The sequence below is a fragment of the Tenrec ecaudatus genome, assembly GCF_050624435.1.
Source record: "Tenrec ecaudatus isolate mTenEca1 chromosome 12 unlocalized genomic scaffold, mTenEca1.hap1 SUPER_12_unloc_4, whole genome shotgun sequence".
Lineage (NCBI taxonomy): Eukaryota > Metazoa > Chordata > Mammalia > Afrosoricida > Tenrecidae > Tenrec > Tenrec ecaudatus.
Genome location: NW_027457636.1, coordinates 172,005 through 180,981, shown reverse-complemented (window position 1 = coordinate 180,981; position 8,977 = coordinate 172,005). Strand labels below are relative to the sequence as shown.

General features: G+C 43.2%; 1 pseudogene; it reads right to left on the bottom strand.

Moving 5' to 3' along the window:
- Positions 1-251: 251 nt before the first annotated feature.
- LOC142435936 (translationally-controlled tumor protein-like) lies at positions 252-770 on the bottom strand (annotated as a pseudogene).
- Between the last annotated feature and the right edge of the window lie 8,207 nt (positions 771-8,977).

The following is an 8,977-nucleotide window of genomic DNA, read 5'->3' as shown; positions in this document are numbered from 1 at the left end:
TTATTTTAGTTTTGTTTAAATGCATTTTATTTTTAGACAACCTACACGACATTTTTTGTGTTTTTTTCTTAAACAAAAAAAAAAGCCTCTGCTCCAAAAAATCAAGGTCACCGCTCCAAGTCAAGGTCACAAGTCGACGCAGAGCTCATGATGGCATCAGTTCCGTTTGTCTCGGTCCTGGTGTCGTGTGGGCGGACCGCAGACAGCTAGGAGGAGGGGCGGTCGGGCGGTCGGTCGTGCGTTGCCCACTGTCAGCACTTCTCCATCTCTAAGCCGTCCTTGAAGAAGATCATGTACGGGGTCCCGCCGCCCTCGCGGTAGTCCAGCAGGGCCACCATGCCGTCGGGAATCGTGTTCTCGCCCTGAAAGAACTGGTACTTCTTGAAATTGGCGAGGATGTGCTTGATCTACTCGGCAGCCCCGGTCATAAAGGGCTTCATGCGTTCCGGCTTCCGCTCCTCCAGCTTGCCTTTGAGGGATTTCATGTAGTCCTTGATGTACCTCTTGTAGGCCTCCTTGGTGAAGCTGGTCTCCTGCAAGTGATGGTTCATGACGATGTCCACGTCGGTGACCACCTTGTGCTCGGGCCCGTCGCCCTCGGGGCCTTCGGCGGACGCGTTGCCGCCGATGAGCGCGTCATAGATGTGGCCTTGGGCCCTGCGGACCATGGTGCCCTCCACTTCCAGACACAGCCCGCCCGTGATCTCCCAGATCTTGTACACGTCAGAGAACAGCTCATCTCGGCTGATGAGGTCCCGGTAGATGATCATGACGGTGGCGAGAGGGCGGTGGCTGCGCTGGCTTCGGGCAGCTCGGAGCTCCAAGAGGACAGCGCTGAAGGGAGCGAAAGTTACAGTTGGCGCTGGGGGAGGGGCGGCCGGCGCAAGGGGAGGGGCATCTGGCAGAAGGGGCGGGGTGCTTTTCAACACTTTCAAGATGTCTTTTGAAGCAGATTTATCTACTGTCATGGTTCACTTGATCTCTTGACTTCTGCTTCCATGGGCACTTATTGTGCATGCAAGCAAGATGTAATCATTGACAATCCCAATATGTTCTAAAATTCTCATTATGCTATGTATTGGTCCAGTCACATAAAATGTAACTTTCTACCCACCCCAATGGGAAGAGAATGACTTTCTGTTTGTGAAAGCCTTACAAGTGTTGTATTTATTTCTTTCATAATGAGCATGTGTAACAGAAAGCATACAAGTCTACTTTTGGGGTGAACTGGGTGTAATCTATATTGAATTTTGAAGATATGGATTTACTTGCTGTATTCAATATAAACAGGGCAAACAGATTGGTATGTACTGCTCACTCTCTATCTCTTTTAAAGCTCAGTACCTATCCGGGGCCCTCATTGTGTTTAAATATCTTAATTATATGCAGAGGTTCATTATCTGTATCAACTTTCTGGGGTCATAATTCTTTGTAGTGTAGTAATTACGTAATGATGTCAGTTTTAGAGTCTGGTCGAGTAGTATGCTCAGTGGGTCTATTAATCAAGAGATGGTGGCTTCAAACTCACCAAGTTTCCAATTGAGAAAGGTGAGAAGTTTGCTCCCATAAAGACATATTTTAGTTTTTATCAAAGTACCTGATACTTCCTCTTGAGTGGAAATGGAATGGTCCACGTGTACTTTATAGGAGAAATATGTGGTTTTTCTAATCCCAGAAAGAATTACAGTCATAAAAACTCACAGGGGCAGTTCTACCTTGTCCTAAATAGTTATTAGTCTGCTCTGATGCAATGGCAGTGAGAATATTTTTACTCTTATTCTGGATTATGGTATATAATGAAAACATTTTCAGTTGCCTGCAGGGATGTGGGTGATTTTTCTGTTTTCCTGATAGTAGGACATGCAATAGGGCCAGTAGTTTGGGGATCCTATTATGGACAGCATTGAGGGAACTAGGGAGCAATTCTAGTCTGTCCAATGATTGGCTATGAGGGGGAATGGACACAGTGTTACTGGGCTTGATTTATTTTATGTTGATGATATAAAATGAAACTCTGATGGATCAGTTGTGATGGTATCATGTGTGAAGACATTCCATGGTAAAGGGATTCAGGCTGTTTGGTAAATCCTTTACTCCCTTCATAAGCTTTCTGAGATAAAGGTAAAGGGATTATCCTGAGGTATAGCAGCACAGCCTTTCATCTATGAAAGCATTATAGAGAATTGAAAAGAGAGATGTAGGACCTGACTACAGCAAGAAAGGAGACCTGGATCAGAGTTCTTCTGTGGACCAGCAGTCCCTACACAGTGAACCTCCTAGATCCAAGGTAATGTTGAAGCACACATACACATACACAGTGCTATCTAAAGCAAGTTAATCCCACAGATAGTCCAAGCAGACAAGGAACTTGCCCCAGAAGCAACAGAATAAGAGAGGCTTAACCTATGGCTGATAGGCTACGTAACATAAGCCACAGAATTCTACCCACCTAATTTATAAGAAAATACACTTTAAACGGAAAACCCCCCAATTAGTGATGATTCCTTCAAAACACACTTAAAAACTAAGAAAATGTGCTGGACTCTTCTTCAGAGCTCAACACTGAACACATCTGGTTGGATGCCATTTTTGGAAGGGTATTGCCCATCCCTCTTCCCTTTCACGTTCTTCAATGTTATTGAAATCACTTGGGTTTATGGAACAGTCGGTTTTTTGTAATGGGTTAGGTTCTTTATCGGCTTGCTTGGCCAGGATTCTCAGAAGGTTAACGATTACGATAATGTCAGCCTAGGTGACAAGTAATGCCATCACATCCATGAAGAGATTTTCTGTCAGCAGCCAGAAGTGGGAGGTGCTATCCTGGTGGGTGTGGTTTCCCCCAGTATAAATGTAAGTGGATTCTCTCTGTAAGCTGTGCAGATTTGGCCAGGTCCAGGGCCTCACCATACTTGTGCATCTCCAGACTTGAGACAGCATCTTGCCATATTTCCTACATAACTTGGATTCATCCTTCTGCATAGCCTGGGAGGATGCAGCCTACCGTCCCACGTTCCCATCTTGGATTCCTCTGGTACTCACCTACTTGAGTCAAGAGAGTGGTCCAGAATGATATCTGAGCCTTGAAAGCCTCTACAACTGTGAATTGAAAAGGTGAGTAGTGTGACTAGAATTTTTTTCTAAACATTTCTGACACGGTGTAATGGTGGCGGGATGGGATTAAAAGTGAGGCTTGCTTCTTTAGTAAAGGGCACAGTCTCTGACACTCATGGGGAAGCACTGATTCAATAACAGTCAGTGACTAAAGGTGCGGGGGCGAAGATTTCAGAGAATGGAGGGCACCCACCCACTTGGCCTTCCCTAAGGTCTGACCAGATGCAGCTTACCCTTCATGGGTCAGGATTCCTTTTGGAGAAGATTCGTCAGAATGAGCACAGGGACCCACTCAGCATCTTGGAGCTTCCCATCCAGAGTTATGTTGCAACATGAGGCTTCATCCATTGCCCCTCTGGAGCGGCTGTCCATAGAATTTTCCCACTGTTGTTCATGGCAGCTGTTGCCTGGAGATAGAGGGAGACAGTGAAAGTCATGGTGGAGTCCTGGCTCTTCATCTCGCTGCCCCTGGTTGTTCTAGTGACAAACTCACAGGACATCTTTTGCTTGTTAAAGACAATCTTCATATTCTAAGTTTCCAGAGCTGTTCAAGAACATTTGATATTTGGTTGTGTTTAGTTTACAGTGGCCCATGTTTGTCTGAGAATTGTGCCTCATAGTGTTTTCAAAGGTTATTTTTTTTCAAAAGTCAGTCACCAGATCTATCTGTTAAAGTGTCTCTGAGGAGAAAGGAACCATCTTCTCAGTTAGCTGCTAAACATTGTAACTCTTTGTGTTATTGGGGGTTCCAAGTTTAATTTCACATTTATTCAAGAGGGAAATTGACACCTTGTGTTGTATTTATTTTGGAGGATTTAAAGAATTTTTAAAATTATGGTAAATTCTTCCTTTTAAGCTTCTTGGGTTTGCATTTGTATTTGTTTTGTTTCACTTTCTAGTAAAATTCTCTGACATTTAAGGAAAAGACATTTCTTTTAGAATGCTGTTGTTGGTGTTGCTGAGATGACTACAAGGTGTGACATAAGTGTGGTTCAACTACAAGCCCAGGGAGATAACATAGAGCTAAATAAGAGACCGTCATAGTATTTTCACATTAGAATAGAGGCGTCTAACATACTAAGAATTGTGTAGGAAGATTTGCATTCTGGTGGTGAGAATAATTTTTTATATAATTCATGAATTCTATTTATGAATCATAAAATGTCTGTTATTGACAAGGTGTTTTAGGCTGTTCATGTTGTTAAGAGATATGGAATTGGTCCAGAATCCTACATACCCTCAGCACTGACTCATAGTTAGCCTATATGAAAATGGAGGAAATACTGGAAAATCCGTGGACATCCTCAAAATTGTAATGTTGAAATGAAATGCTGCAGTTATCATGTCACTCTAGCTTAATGAATTGGTTATACTAAGAAAGTGTTTATACTACACACTGCTATAAAGTCTTTGATGTAATCATTCAAATTGTTAATTTGGTCTTCAAATACCCAATTCTTTATAGGCCATTGTCTTCCTTGCAAAATGCTGACAGAGACCTGCTCTGATCTGCCTTGCAAGATGTTGATCTTAATTACAAGATGCAGGGGGGAAACCTGCCCAGATCTTCCTTGAAAGATATCGATTATCTGACTTGTAAGATGGTGACAGAAGACCTGACAAAAGTATTTCTTGCAAGATGTTATTAAGTTTCCTTGCAAGATGGTGGGAAAACATTCTCTTATCTGTCTTACAATATGTTGCTGATACTCTTTTTAAAAGGTGCTGATAGAAGACCTGGTCTGAGCTTCACGGATCTTTTTTGGAAGATGCTGATAGAGGACTGCTCTGATCTTCCTGGCAAGATGTTGCTGGTCTTCCTTGCAAATTGTGAGAGGAGACCTGTTCTGCTCTACCTTGCAAGATTTTGCTGAACTTCCTTGCAAGAAATTGATTGAGACCTGCAATGATCTTCCTTACAAGATATCGCTGGTCTTCCTTAAAGGGTGCTGATAGAAGACCTGCTCTGGTCTTCCTTGCCAAGATGTCGCTGATCTGCTTTGCAATATAGAAGACCTGCAATGATATTTCGTGCAAGATGCTGCTGATCTTCTTCAAAGAAGCTATTAGAAGACCTGCTCTGGTCATTCTTACAAAGATGTGGAAGATATTCCTTGGAAAATGCTGTGAGGAGACCCGCTCTGATCTTTGTTGAAAGATCATTAATTTTAAAATTATTTTTAATATCAGATTTTTATTTTGAAGAATGTTATTTAAAAATACTGGCCAATTAACGTGTCGTGCAAGTCCAAATGTTGACCCGTGTGGGTGTGTGTGTATGTGTGTCTGGTCTAAACCTGAGTTAGACAGAGGAGTCATGGCCAGGCAGGGCATAACTGACAGGCAGACACACAAACTCAGATGGTCCAAAGAAAAAACAGCATAATCCGGTGGTAGGCACAACATGCCAATAATATAGACCTAGAAGCAGCTGCTGCATGAGATGACCTGGAAAGCTTTTTCACGCAGTACTCTTCCAGAAAATTGTTCCCAGCACGACTCCCAATGCACAGAGGGGAGGATCTATTTTGTGAGTGGGATCAATCTGATGTGCCCTTCCCTGAAAACGCCACTGATTTCCCTGCAAAATTCTGATAGAAGACATGTTCTGATCTGCCTTGCAAAATTTTGCAGATCTATCTATCAAGATGGTGGGAGAAGACCTGCCCAGATCTGGCTTGAAATACGTCATCAATCTGGCACTCAAGATGGTAAAAAAAGACCTACTATGGTGTTCCATAACAGGTCGCTAATCTTCTTTGCAAAATGCTGGAAGAACCTACTGTGATCACTTTTTCAAGATGTCGCTGATATCTCTTAATGATGATGAGAGAAGGCCCATTCTGATATTCCCTGATCTGCCTTGCAAGATGCTGATAGAAGATCTGCCATGATTTACCGTGCAAAATGTTGCAGCTGTTCCCTGCAAGTTGCCAGAACCAACCTGCTCTGTTCTGCCTTGCAAGTTTGTGCTGATCTTCCTTGGAAGATATCCCTGGTCTTCCTTAACAGGTGCTGAGAGAAGACCTTCTCTGATCTTCCTTTCAGGATGCTTCATATCTGCCTTACTAGATGCTGATAGAAAACCTAGTAATATCTGCCATGCAACATTTTGCAGATTTCTTACCAAGATGCTGATACAATACTTGCTTGGACCTTCCTTGCAAGATATGCCTGGGATTCTGATTTTTCATGCATCATTTTGCTGAACTTCCTTGCAAGATGTGCCTGGCCTTCTGATTTGCAATGCAAGATATTGCTGATTTTCCTTGCAAGATGCTGATACAAGACCTGCTCTGATCTTCCTCGCAAGGAATCCATAATCTTGCTTTAGTTGTGCTGAGGAAAGACCCGCTCTGATCTTTCTGGCAAGATTTTGCTGATCTGCCTTGTAAGATGCTGACAGAAGACCTGCTCTGACTTGCCTTGCAAGATGTCGCCGATCTTCATTGGAAGATGTTGAGAGATAACCTGGTTTGATAGTCCATGCAAAATATCCCTCGTCTTCCTTAAATCGTGCTGAGATAAGACTTGTTCCAATCTTCTTGCAACACGCTTCTGATCTGCCTTGCAAGAAGGTGATGGAAGACGTGCTCGGATCTTCCTTGCAGATGTGGATCATCATGTTTGCCATATAGAAGACCTGTGCTGGCCTTGCTTGCAAAATGCTGCTGATCTTCCTTGGAAAATGCTGATAGGAGAGCTTCCCTGGTCTTCCTGGCCAAATGTGACTGATATTCCTTGCAAGATGCTGGGAGGAGACCTGGTCTAATCTACCTACCAAGATATTGCAGTTTCTCCATAGAAGATGCTGATAGAAGACCTGCACTAATCAACCTTGCAAGACATCAATGATATGCGTGGCAAGATAGCAGACCTGCTCTGATCTCCCTTGGATGTGGCTACTGATCATCCTTGTAAGATGCTGAGGGCAACCTGAGGGAGATGTTCCCAAGTGCGCATGCATCTCCTTCTTCAACGTGTCTGAGCCCAGTTCAGGCTTCAGAAGGCCTACAGGTGGGTGAAAAATTATCGCTCCTACTCTCTGGAAAATTTTGGGTATGTATGGATAGGGTTCACTTCTCCTTTTACTCTTTTAGGTTTGCTTCAAAAGGTTTGTGGGAAAAATAGGACTTTTATCAATATTTCAATATTGCACAACAAGACCCTGGCATAAGCAGAATGCTACGCCCTTAGAGAGACATGTGTGGGGGGGCCCTTAATGTGTGTGTGTGCTTGCACATCATATAGGGTTGTTTGCGTAGCATGGGTTTTAGCAAACACCTCAAGAGTCTGTCAACCAGTGGTGTAGGTCATGCAACCAATGTGGTACATTCTCATGTGCTTATTTACATATGTTTGTCAAACTCACCCTGCTCATAAGGAGTTCTGCATGCTGTCGACCTGCTCTGGCTCCTCTCTGGTGAAAAAGTTCACCTCTTCTTACTGCGGAATATTATGGGTGCTCTTTCATTGTTCAAAAGTTTCATGATTTTTTAATTATTAATTTTAACATCGGGTTTATATGCAGAATAATGTTTTTTAAAGATCCTGCTGGATGTTCCTGTTGGATGTACGCAATGTTGACTCCTGTGCGTGTGTATGTGTGTGTTTGTGTGAGTGTGTGCATGGGATTGCACATCACAAAAGAGTCTTTTTGTAGCGTAGGATTTACCAAACACCTTGGAAGTCAGTCTAGGTCAGGCAAACACTGTGGTACCTTCTGATATGCCAATTTACATGTCTTTATCAAATTGGTGCTGCTCCTAGGAGCAGTGCAGGCTGTCAAACAACTCAGGCTACTCAATGGCTAACAAATTCACCTCCTCCTGCTGTGCAATAATTCTGGGTCGGTTTCATATCTCACATGTCTCAGGATTTTCTTTAATTATTAATTATAAAATCAGATTTTTATGTTGAAGAATGTTATTTAAAGAAATTGGCCGATTATCTTGCCGTGAAATTCCAAATGTTAACTGGTGTGTGTGTGTGTGTGTGTGTGTGTGTGTGTGTGTGTGATTGTATGCTGTAATCCTGAGTGAGACAGATGACTGACGACCAGGCAGGGCTGTACCGACAGGCAGACATAGAAATACAGGTGGTAAAAAAAACACAACAAAAAACAAAGCCAAATCTGATGGTAGGCACAACGTGCTGATAATACAGTCCTAGAACCAGCTGCTGCATGAGATGACCTGCAAAGCTACTTCACACAGTACCCTTTCTGGAAAATGTTTGCAGCACCACTCCCTAACCCACAGATGATAGGATCTTCCTTGTGAGATGGGATCAATCTGATGTGCCCTTCCTTGAAAACGCCACTGATCTTCCCTGCAAAATGCTGATAGAAGACCTGCTCTGATCTGCCTTGCAAAACTGCTGATCTATCTAACAAGATGCTGGGAGAAGACCTGCCCAGATCTTCCTTGAAAGATGCCGTCGATCTGCCATGCAGGATAGTGACAAAAGACCTAATATGGTGTTCCTAGTAAGAGGTCGCTAATCTCCCTTGCAAGATGCTGGGAGAACTTCCTCTGAACTCTCTTTCGAGATGTCTTTCATATTTCTTAATGGTGCTGAAAGAAGTCCTACTCTGATCTTCCCTGATCTGCCTTGCAAGATACTGATAGAAGACTTGCCATGATCTCCCTTGCAAGATGCCGGAAGAAGCTGCTCTGAATTGTCTTTCAAGATGACCTTCATATTTCTTAAGGGTGCTTGTAGAAGGCCTACTCTGATCTTCCCTGATCTGCCCTGCAAGATGCTGATAGAAGACCAGACATGATATTCCTCCCAAGTTGCTGCAGCTCTTCCCTGCAGGTTGCCCATGAAAAACTGCTGTGAACTGCCTGGCAAGATATCTCTG